We start from the raw sequence: 12,627 nt of genomic DNA on the forward strand, positions 1-12,627 counted from the left end.
TTGAATAGTACCTGCAGGTATGCCAGGGAACTGAAGGCCCTGGTTGCGAAGATCCCTTTCTATCCCCCCAAAAGGGGAAGGTGCAAAAGCACCGAGTATGTGGTTGTTCAAAGCTAACAGCTTAAAAAAAAAGTGGTGGAGCATCTATTTTGGCTAAATCTGTTCAGATATGGCTTATAACAGGAAGAAAATGTTATGTATGTTATGCTGTTTTCTCTTTAATGATGCTGAGACTTTGCTTTTATCATCCAGAGCCTGCTGTAACATCATGTTCTGTCAAATGTACTTTGATACACAATGAAACGTAGGCAACTTCAGCCTTTAACTCTGAGTTGGAGGAAATTGAACCGTTTATCTTCAGTTGAAGAAAGAAAAAATGAATGGGAACTTTGTACTTTAGCAGAGCATTAGTGTCCAGGCCAAATGACAAATTAAGGTAAGGATTGGAGATCTGATTCATCTTTATAAAAAGATGTTTATCAGTTCTTTAAGGAATCAGTTGAATGTGTAGGATTGATGCTTCATATTCTTAGAAGGTTTATTGCTGTTATATGTGGTCCTTGAGGCTGCAATTGATGCAGAACAAAATTTTTATTTATTTTTTACTAATATATTAAAAGTTGGATCTATTTTTGGTGTTTTTTTGTAGAACTGAAAACCATTGTAAATATTCCCTGAAACATTAAAAATATATTTTCTGGAGTTGAAAGTTTAGTGTGAGGCAGTAAATATTTAGGTTTTTTTGGTGATGCTGAATGAAGTTTGGCAGATACTTCCTGAAGTGCAAAATAGATCACATAACTCTAAATTTTGTGAGCCCATTTTGATTTAATACCTGAAAGCTGAAGAGGTGAGTGCCTAAAAAAATAGAACATTAATAATAACCAACTACCTAAATATTAACCGAAAACCTATGTGAATATACAACCTGAAGTAGTCAAAATGCTTTTAAAGCCAAAATTTAGGTTTTGCTCACAGTTAATACTTTCAGTTATAGAGATCTCAAAATTTGGGTTGCAAAACTGCTAACTATAGTCTTCTAATCATAAAGCTGTTTTAAACAGTGGAAGTGTTTTAGGCTTAGAAGATCTCTGTATTTGATATTTTTTGTCTCTTATAACACCTATTTTCAAATCTAAGGAATTAATAATATATATTCATGTATAAAAATGTGAATAGTAATGATCCCAACTAACATGTAATATTATGCTATGAGTAATTCTGTTTAATGGAACTGTTCATGTAAATGTTTTCTGGAGTAAAACCTATTACTCTTGGACCCGATCATCCTTTAAGATGGATTCAGTGTTTGGAATAAACCATTTACAAAGAAGAGTTGGCACCTGCTCTCTAGATAAAAAGTCCTCATGCCATCAGTCTTCAAATGAACATCAGATGTATAAAACTGTTAGAAAGTTCATATCTGGGAAAATTGGCAAGAGGGAATAAAAGGTTGCAGCAATGGTTGTGTTGCTCTCTTTTTGCCACTATTTGAAAGTGTAAACAGCAGCACCATCTTCCTAATTGGAAGCTTTCAAGCAGGGTTAAACTCCTTGCCAACAGGGATGCTAAGAAGATCAAAATACTAATGGTGGTTTTGATAATTAGGTTTAAAGTCCTGTATTGTGTTTCAATTGAAGCAATAAAAAAGCTTCTGTAAATCTCTGGATACTTGAACACATTTATGTTACAAAGAAATCCCAATAGCATTAAAATAATTATTCAGAAGATGAAGCTTAGCTAGTCAGTGTAGGTCTTTGTATTTCTTTGTACCTCTGGGAAACATACTGCAGCTCACATCCAAACTTCTATCAAGTAGGTGTATTTTTGAAGACATTCTGAGAATATTATTTCTCCCTTGATCAAAAGTAGCTTGATTCGCATTTCTCCCTTGATCAAAAGTAGTTTGATTTGCAGTGTTCTGGACTTTTCTTGCTAGCTATTCTCTATCTGTGCTGGAGGGAAGATCCAGCTGGAACAATTCAGTTGATAGTATCCTGTAGCATGTGGAGTGAGACAGTCTTCTCTGGGGGGTGCTTACCCCAGGTCACTGGGGGACAGATGTCACAAGTTCTTAGTGAGATGGCTTTTCCACTATGATAGTTGTTGGGATTTTCATGAGCACTTAGTCTTCTATAGAGTACATTTTAATGGCTTTGATTGAAGCAGAAGCATGGTTAATGTTGGCAAGGTTCACACTACAAGAAAGGTCTTTGCCTCTTAGCCAGAGGAAAACAGCTGATAAGGTTTTACTTTTATGTGGTGGTTGAGCAAGTTATAGATCTGGAATAACCCTTAAATTGCAAATGATTTCTGAATTTATTCCCTAAAGCAAAGGGACTGCTATGCATTTAGCCTAATTAGCCCAGATGGCTTGTGACACACACAGCACAAGCTAAGCTAAGTGCCATGGAAGAACTGAATATTCCAGATTCTCTTGGCTCAAATCATATGTCATTTGAGCTGGAGATTCAGAAGTCTGTTTTAGACAGACAAAGTTTCTCACTAGAATGTTAACATGTGTGATACTTCAACTCAGTTTCTTTTTGTGAATCATATTAAAGATGTGTTTTACTTAAATGCATTATTTTGATTTTATAAAAATGGTCATATTTTTACGTAGATTCATTGCTCAATGTTTTTGGTGATTTGAGGGATGCTGTGGCTTTTAACTACACCTTCATCTCAGTAAGGCAAACTTGTACAGCGTATAGGTGGAAACTTCTCAAGGCCAAAGCTACTACTGTTAGTAGTGGGAGACTTTGAAGAAAGGAGCAGAATCTTTCATCCTGTATAGCCTTGTCTGTCAGTAAACAGAGTTTACGTAAAAACCTGATCCCTCTCTGTAAGTCTGTGTCTCAGTCATGGAAGCTCTCTGAAATGGTTGTGTATGAAAATAAGAGCTTACAGTGAAGAACCTTGAGCTATTTAATCAACAAAACAAATGAATTCATATGTATCAGATTTCCTGTAAATTCAAGTAAAATGTGAGTGCAGACCATCTCTATGTAATTCAGTAAGCTAATATAGGAGAAACTGATACTGTGGAGAAACTGTTGCCAGTAAGTAAAGTTACACATCTTAATTTCATCAAGAGTCCTGTTTTATATTTCATCTGCAAATCTTTGAAAATACAGCAAGTGTCTGTGACTTCTGCATTTTTAGGAAGCCAACATTGATGAATACATGCAGATCTGAAGATCTAACAAGAAAATGATCAGACCTGAGATCTGATCAGAAAATGAGCAAGAAAAATAAAACACTTAAATACATATAAAAAGCTGTCACTCTGTGGTTAAAACTACGTTGGTACTTGTTATGCTGTGGCAAACTTGCAAAGTTGCCTGGTACAAGAATATTTTTCAGAGGGTTTGCTTTTGAGATTTTGAACTGATTTATAGCAATAATATCTAAGATTGGAGCTGTTGATGTCCAGCACTAATAAAGTGAAATTGAATAGCAAGGAAGTGGCACTTAGAAGCTGTGGTTCAAAAGTAAGCAAATTTCAACTGAAAGTTCTAATATATTAGTATATGCTACAATATTTTTGGTTAGGAGTGAATGCTGATGAGAAGTCAAGCTTCACTTTATAGAAGATAAGTAATCCAGTATCTTCTTGAAAACACATACGTATGAATCAAACTGGTACAGCTGGTAGGAAGGAGAGTAGGAATTGGTGGCCAGTTCTTGCAGTGCAGGGAGTTTACAGGTAGTGTTCCACAGGAACCTGTGCTAGGACCCCCAAATGAGCATATTCACAAATGACCTAGCAAGTGGGGTGAATGGTGAGCTGACAAAATTTTCTAATGATAAAGTTCTTCATAGTATTCAGGTAAGGGTACTCCGTAAAAAGTTGCAGAAGAACGTTATGGGGCTGGTTAACTGGGCATGAAGTGGCATATGAAATGCACTGTAAATAAATGTTAAATGATATATACATGGGAGATAAAAATAACTCTAGCTTTGCATATGAAACAAATAGGCTGTGAGTTGAGTATTGCCACTCTGGGATGAGATTTTTTGGATTATAATAGTCCTGAACATACAAGCTCAGTGTTAGTAGTGGTTAGGGGGAATAAAAAAAAAAAAAAGGTGAAATACCATTATGCCATTCTATAAATTCACTTGTGCCCACATGTGAAGATAATTGCAGGTGTTCATGTTCCCCATCACAGAAATACTATTGTAATATATTTAATTCTTTATGTTAATAATTTGAGAAGATTCAGAGAAAAGTTATAAATAAATAAAAAATCTTAGGTGGTATAATGAGATTTTAGGTGAGTATTAACCAAGTAGACTAAGACTTGTAAGCCTGGAAAAGAGATGACTTGTGATAGAGGTATAAAAGTGAGATGTGTTATGGGAAGTATGAATATGGATTTGACTGTTTGTGGTTTCCTCCAATACAAGAAGTAGAGTCCATCAGATGAAATAAATAGGCATCCAAAGAGTGGGTGGAACTCCTTGCCTGAGGCTGCTGTGGATGCAAAAATTTTGTGGGCTTGACAAGATAGTGGAGGAGAGACCTGTTGAGGGTCACTAAATAAACAACATCAGATTCAAGAAATCATATGAAAGTTGTTGAAGTAATATTATATGCTTGTCCTGTTCTTCCTTTTCCCTGTGTATCATCTTAAGGCTACCATAGTAGATAATATGACTTTTTACACATCACCTTTAAAATAAGATTGACTGCTGGAGCTGGATGGCTGATCTAGAGAATTAATTCAGACAGCTGAATCACCACAATCCATATGTAGAGAAATATTCTGATTTATATAATATTTCAAGCTCATTCAGGGCTCACCTGCTTTCTTTCATGAGAGAAGTCTTAAAGATTTTCTTTCTCGGTCCATTTTCCAGTCTTTTTTAATCCTGCAGTGGCTGACTTAACAATGTGATTTTTTTTTTTTAATCTGTAGCAATGTTTTGAGATGTTCTTGTCTCAAGGTCATGATCTCTTGACAGAGCTAGACTTGGTTGAAATGGCATTGGCAACATATAGAAAAAATTTCCTAGAGTTATTTTCTTCTACCTGCCTATTGCTTCACCTTTTCTAGTCTTGCTCAGTTGTCACCTGTGAACCTGTTAAGGCTTACTGAAGATATGTCAATACCAGTCAGTCCTATGAATTACATACTGTCTCCTTCAATTATCTGTGCTTGTCATTCAGCTTAAGCATATAACTAGAGTGCTTACTCAGGCACCAGTATAAAGAACGAGGATGTATGAATGGAGCAAAAAATATTCTTGTGTTGATCATAAACACAGCCTAGTTGCAGACTTAAACTAACAGGAATTCTTGATTTTAAGATACCCACATAGATAAAATCGTTCAGCAGAGGTTCATATTATTAATATTGCTTCTATCATTAGTCACTGTATAGTCAGTACAACAATGTATTGAACAGTATCTGTACAAACATAAGAGGGTTTTTGCTCGAGACAGAGCAGTGTTCTTATTTGGAGAAGATGCATCAGATGAACAAACTAGGTAGAGCAACAGGTGAACAAGGTGAGAGTTTAGAGAGGGCTATTTTCATTTATAATCAACTGTATCCATAGTTTCACCTGGTTTCCAGCTTACCTGTTCTTATTAGCAAGAAAATCTTTTTACAAATAGCATTATTAAATAGCAGAGAACAGTAATTGGAAGCTGACTTTTTAGCTCATGACTGAAGTAATATCTCATAGTAGAGCTAGTCACTGTATTGCGAATGAGAGTAGTTGTATTTGAATCATTTGATAAAAGTCAACAGTTTTAAGGGAAAAGGGCTCCTCTTCATGAACTTAATTTTGCTCAAGCTTGAAAATGCTTCCTTGTTAATGTTTGTTTTGGGATTAAAACTTCAGTTTTGAAGTAACAGCTACTAGTGAATGTGTTCATGGTATATCTTTAAATGAGATATGAGCTAGACAACAGCAGTTAAATCCTAATTACTGTTTGAAGAATGAAGTCCCTTTTATGTCTGAACTCAGATTAATCTGTCTCATAAGAATAAATTCAGAAAAATCGAAATGACCAACATGAAATGCTGTTGCAGAAAGCAGAATAGCGTCAGCGAAAGCAGTGGGCCTGTTTCTGGTATCAGTTGCTTTGATGTTGACATAATCACAATTTCTGAGAGGAGAGATTGAGATCCACTGTTATACTTCTAGAAAGCTTCGTCTCTAGGCTGTGGTGGTTATTTGGGATTGTTCAGTCTATCTCAATTGCAGAATAAAATTTAATTTGCCTGTATGACATTAACAGTGATGTCAGTTTTAAAACTCTTTTTTTAAAAATGAGATTATCTCTACCAGATGACTAAGATTAGGAGCTTTCAAACATATATATTCAATTAGAGATCACCTTTCAGGATAGAAATCTTGCTGAAAATAAGCAAGTGTTAAGATTGCACAAGAGTAATCTAGATACAGATATGCTTTGTGGTTGCAGTACTTGGGGGTGTGTGTGTGCATAATATAATAATTATGTGCATTCCTTCTCTTTGACTATAAGACCTTGTCTTTAGGTGACAGAGCATTAGATCTGTAAAGACGACCTATAGTGTTTGTCTCTTCCTAATTTGGTATAATATTCTTGCAAATTTGGTAACAATTTAAACTGAATAATAAGAGTTCAGTTTAAGAATTGAAGAAAGTAAAGACTTTATCTGTTCACAATCAAAGATTTTTGAGGACACTAAATATTTTACAGCACTGTAGGCTACCCTGTTTAAGAAGGCCTTTTCTACATGACTCATTTACTAAAGTGGAATAATGAATTGAATCTCTCCACAGAAGACTATTTCTTATGTTACATAACAAATGAAGTAATCCACATAATTTAATACCTTCTAGCATGAGTATTTTTACATTGGAGCTACATATATCATAGTCACGTTTGTGTCAACTGTGTTTATGCTTCAGAGTTATTACAGTATTATTTCATCACCTTCTTGTAATGTTTTGAAGCCTGTCCTGACCTGTCATTAAAGCACAAACAGGTTCTCTTTGTCTCTGGCATGTTCTTGGTATCAGCACACTTAATTTAGACTTTTTTTTTTAAATCAGCTGTGCCATGTGTTATCTGGACTTCCAGGGAAATCCTTGCTATGTTCTGGCTCTTTCATTCTGAAGAGTCAATAGAGCAGGAAATGCATGCTGTTTCTGTCTGCAGGCACAGAGTTGACGTTGCTACTTCAGATCTCACAAGATATGACAGTGCCACATGCGGATGAATGATTTGTAGAGTACATATAAGCAAATTAAGACAAACACTATGTCCATCAGTGTTTGAGCTAATTTTCTTACTAAAAAGCATTGTCCAATATTTTGACGAAGAAAGCCAGAATAGGCCCATGTTTTGCCTCTGCTGTGGCCAGAATACTAAAGGCTTTGAGGAAGAGGAGAATTGATGACTTCTTCCAGGAGGATGCATCAGATAGTTGGGAGCTTCAGAAAGTAATTGTGTCTCTGTGTTATTCCTGACCTCAGTCCTTGAGAACAGTTAGGCTGTCAGAAGTGTCATAGCATTTCACTTTTCATTTGTGAGTCACCTATAATATTTTTTATTCTTACCATTTGAGAAGTATTTCATTCTGCAGGCCATGAAATTCTATTGTTTTGCGGTAAAATACTCTTCCTCTTGCCTCCCCACACCCCAAATATCTTCTTCCATCTTCTCCTCTTTGTCCTGGAAGCTGCTCTCCTGCTACAGCTGGCCAAGCCTCTAGAACTTGAGTGCCCTCTGGCTTACTAGTCATATTGTAGGAGTCCTGAATATCAGTGCAAATTTACTTATTTGAGAAACCTTAGGAAAGGTTTTACTTTTCAGTTAAAATCTTGTGGAATTTTTCAGTAAAATCTTAAACCTTTTACAGTAACTCAAATTCTGTTTTATATTTTTTTGTAAATTTTCATGTAAAATTTCTGGTTTAAAAATATATTGTCTCTATTTTACTAGTAATTTCTTATCAGATAACACTTGGCCCCTTTTTTTTTCCCTTGAGGTGCCTGATACTCATTGCAAATAGCATAAATGGCAGAATGAATTGTGAGTGGGCCCATAAGGGGTGTAAATGTAATTTTTGATTCTGCAGGTGTTGTGGTAGCTTTCTTCTATGGCAAAGAGCTGCACTTTCCTTTTTTTTTTTTTTTCCTCCAGTAAGTGCTTATGTCCTCGAGCCATTCAAAACATCAAGAAACAGTATTCTGATGAATAACAACACAGTTTTTAAAGACTGCAAGGAATACCATATACTTTTTTTCTGTATTGACTGGAGATACTGTTCAGTGTTAGATATTCAGAAGCCCCAATCTCTTTATGATGTGTTTCTTGTACTCTCCTACCTTCATGCCCATTCATTATCATGCTCTGCTAATATTCCTTGGCCTTGTGCATTCTGACCAACAGTAAATAAAATATAGCAGCAGTCTGAAAAACTGGTTTGCTACGTGTTTGATAGAAAAAACTTTGCAAGCCAAGTAGAACATCAGCGTATCCAAGGGTGAGGGAGGAAGAGTAGAAAAGGACTTACCTCTAAGCTCTCTGAAGTCTAGGAAAAGACTCTCCAGGAAAAGCAGCCTCACAGTTTTGAACAACAAAATTGTATTTCAGAGAAACAGAACAAGGAATCCCATGCTTTCTGCCTGGTACTTTTAACAGGCAGACTGTCAAGGATGCTAGTATAAATCACTGTGCAGTTTGGGCAAACTCAAGAAGAAAGGGAAAAACACTAAGGAATTTGTGCATGCCTTCATGAAGCATAGGAAATTGATTCAAGAACAGAGATGTTTCTGAGGCACTGAAGACAGGAGAAGAGGGAAGACTTGGAGGATATTATTACAGAGCTGGAAAATCTTACTTGATCTGGGAGTTGCCAGAAAAAGGCTTTTTTGGCTGAGCCAGAGCCAACCTATGCAGAATAAATGACACAAAAGGACATGTGTACTGTTATTGCACCCTTGTAATACTCGTAAATACTCAAAAGTTTGAGTCTCTGAACCATTGAAACTACTAGTTGTCTTCTATTTAGTTCATACAATATGCACAGCTCCTCAGCATTCGTCACCTTTAATTCCTTGGACAATTCAGAACTTGTCCTGCTCAGAGCAGGAGTTTGCAGGCTAGACCTCCAGCCACAGTTTCTTTCATTCTGTTAAGCTCCAACAGTCCCTTTAAAGCTGAATACTGAGTTGTAACCATGCCACTTGTCTTGCGGTGTTCCTGAGTAACTACAAAAAAATTTTCTGCAGTTACATCTGATGCAGGGGCCTCCCTCATTTTCTCTAATGTCACTCAGTACCCCTCTCCCCTGGCAGAAATGAGATATTCTCATGGAACTGCCCTAGTCCATTTTTTAAATGATTCCTGTTTTTAAAGAAAACTTTTTTTAATTATACTTCAAACCCAGAAATTGAATCATTGCTGGGAATATCTGTGGTGAAAGGATCTGCATTCTATGTGTCCCAAATATATAAAAATCAATGTAAAAATAACTGCTGTGTTAAACCAAAGGTGCACAGAGTTTTTTTTTCTAAGCCAAGCACAGTGGACATAGTTGAAATAAACTTGTATTTAATTCACGAAGGCCATGAGATATATCTAGATTCAGCTGATGATAATTAGAAGCAAAATGCATTAATCTTATTTAAACTATTAAGTTTTTTTTCTCTCTCTTTTTTTTTTTTTGTGGAGAGCATCTTAGTTACCATAAAAAAAAAAAAAAAAACCACAGGGATGTTAGGAGTGGGTATCTTGATGTTCAGAGCATCTTGAATGTCTAGACTTTCTCTCAGATCTCAGCAGGGCACTCTCCTGTCATAAGTATGATGCAGAAAACAGGATACAATTTTTATTCAAGGCAGTAGTTTTTGTCTGCCTCAAGTAAGCTGTTCATTGCCTGCCATTTGCTCTTCAGTTTCCCATGGGTATGCTTCACTCATTTTCTGCACTGCTTGGGCAACAATTAACAGTTCTTTTCTCTGTCCAAATGTAATGCTTTTCGCTAAAGGAGATAGATAGGTTATAGGAGCAATATGTGCACCTTCCTGCCGATGTTGTTAGCATACTAGAAATGTTTTTTTTCCCAAGAAAAAAAATGAAGGTCCCTGGGAATTCTACCACTATAAACTTGGCAATATAAATTTGCATGAATATTGGTAAACTACTGCTTCAACTTGTCTCTCACTGAGACAAGCAAGTAGAATTAGATGATCTCTTAATTCTTAGGCCTTCTGGAAAGGGCAAGTAATAGGAGTATAAGGTCTGGCTTGGAAACATGGGATTTACTAAACTTCATTGACTTCAGTAATATCCAGCATAAGATGTCAGGAATGTGAATAATGGTGCAGAGCTTCGTGGCAGTTGTTCTGTCAGTCTGCCCGCACCAAATACCAAAAAATTGATTGATAATGGTTGGTGTTTGCTGATATACAGCTAGTGATGGACATAATATTTCTGGATGAATAAGGAAGCTTGTGTATGGTTACAGCTGCCAGCTTCTTATAGGCTTCCTGAAAAGTGCCTTTTTTGCTACTCAAAATTTGAGTTGACTATCTTGGGGTTTCAGTACAATCTTCTTCCACAGATTTGTTTGTCTCTTTTCTGGAGAAAAAATTCTTCACACTGCGAAGTTGCTGAAGGAGAAGCATCTTTAATTAGCTATTTGGTGTTTTTATCTTATGTAGGTGCACTTGCAGTCAAGGAAAGGTACTAAAGACACACCCAAAACTGCTGGCATAGCAGTAGTTCTGCAGAATTGCTCTTGTGTGTCACCACTCTATCGAATATGTTTCATCAGGCAGCTGTTTATTCTGCACTGCTCTGACAATAACAGGGAATTCGGTCTCGCTCATAGTAATCTGTTTGGAACTTGAAAATTATGTTAGCTGCCTGATGACATGGGTCATAGGGATAGTCATATTTTAAAGGTGCTCAAACATGGAATGTCTGAACTTTCAACTGTCTTCTGCTGGAAGAACTGTTTTGCAATGTGCGGGGCAGTCTTCGATGCAAAACCCAACTTTGAGAATCTAATTGATAGGAATATAAATGTTGAAACAGTGACTGTTAATGAAGTAAAAGTGAATGTTCTATTTGCTAATTGGACCTAACATTGGAGGATCTTGTCTAGGTGTAAGTAATCCTATATGGAAAGTGCAAAGGAGAGTGAAAACGAGCAACCTTTTGATTATCACCAAGAACTTGAATAGTCTTTAAGGAAGGAATGAATGTAGCACCTTTTCAGTTAATTCAGAGTATATTTCAGAGGGTCAGTAAAAGTTTCAACTCCTTTTCCCTGGATTATTATGCAAGACTGGGCCCTTTATGACTGGTTTAATTCCTGATCAGGCTTGTGTGCACTAGATAATGTGTGGGTGTGGTGTTTTTTTTTTTATGCTTTGATGAAAGTGATTGTGGTAACTGAACAATCTTGCTCATAGGAAGTTAATTCTAAATATGCTGTACAGCATTACTTCTGGGGCAGAAATTGAGCAGAGTACCAAGTTGATAGAATTCTCCCCTGGTTTTCGGGAAAAGTAACATCTGCCAAACATGGTACTGTTAAGTTTTTGACAGCATTGTACTTCATTTATTAATTTGTTTTTATAGTTCCTTGTTTTACTGTGAGTAAATAGTTTTGGTAATAGAAATATATTAATCAGGTGAAAATTTTCACTGTAGAAACAAGGGAATGCAACCTAGCATTGAAAATATGATAAAACAGTTACAGTTATGGAGTTAATAAAACATTGGCAAGTATTTCTAAAGGAACTGATTTAATTATCTGAAGTGTTTTAAGCAATCATTGTAGTTTTCTTGAGATAATATTTTGTCTTTCCCTAATTAAGGATAAATGAGCAAGCACCCTTCCTAGAGAACCGAATGGTTGTCTTTTCAAGTTTAATTTGCAGCACTTGCTGGAGGATTAAAGTAATCTCATTAAATGGCTTCATTTAAGTTTCGCAGTCACCTAAGAGATTGTAGGCAGATGCAAAAAGGGATTTATCCATAAAGCATGCAATTTAAATTAGCAGCTTTCTAATTTAACTTTTTTTAATTTGGAAGATTTCTATTTCCAGGACTTGCCTCTTTCTGTTAGAGTTGGAATATCTGTTAATGACTATTCAGTATCATGCTTGCCATGAATGAGTGCATCGTGAAGTCAAAGGCCATTTTTATGCGTAGAATTCTTAAAAAAGGAGTTTAAAATATACTTTTTTCTATTACCTTTACAGTATATATTTGATATAAAGTAAGTATATTTGAGGCTGACATGCTTGATATTAACATGTAATTAAATTGTATTAAAGAATTTTCATTTGTAAGGTATACGGGTATGCTGTAGGTAAGGGGGGCTTTTTGTTTGTTTTTTTTATGGGTGCCAGCACATGAATGAGATGCTGTGATAGTTTTTTTCTTACTAGAAAATGTTGGTCACTGTTCTTGAGATAAGTCTAGCATTAGGCACCTAAATCTACATATAATCACTTAAATTAGGTAAGTGAGGTCAGTGAAAGCTGTGGAGTATTCAGCACTTCTGAAAAGCTGGTGTGTAGGTGTCTTAAATGTGTATTTAAGAGCTTAACTTTAGTCTCCTGTCTGAAATATTGGCCTATTTTTCTACAAGCTTCTAC

At 35.9% G+C, this 12,627-nt stretch overlaps 1 protein-coding gene across 4 annotated transcripts in view; it reads left to right on the forward strand.

Annotated features, from left to right (window-relative positions):
• The first annotated feature begins 257 nt into the window (after nt 1–257).
• Nucleotides 258–12,627, forward strand: part of CCSER2 (coiled-coil serine rich protein 2) — an 85,301-nt gene continuing 72,931 nt past the window's right edge. For all 4 annotated transcript variants that reach the window (XM_026069976.1, XM_026069978.1, XM_026069977.1 and 1 more), the window contains exon 1: nt 258–436. The gene's annotated coding sequence lies outside the window, so the exon portion shown is untranslated. The remainder of the gene's footprint in view (nt 437–12,627) is intronic.

The sequence above is a fragment of the Apteryx rowi genome, unplaced genomic scaffold, assembly GCF_003343035.1.
Source record: "Apteryx rowi isolate R43461 unplaced genomic scaffold, aptRow1 scaffold_30, whole genome shotgun sequence".
NCBI lineage: Eukaryota > Metazoa > Chordata > Aves > Apterygiformes > Apterygidae > Apteryx > Apteryx rowi.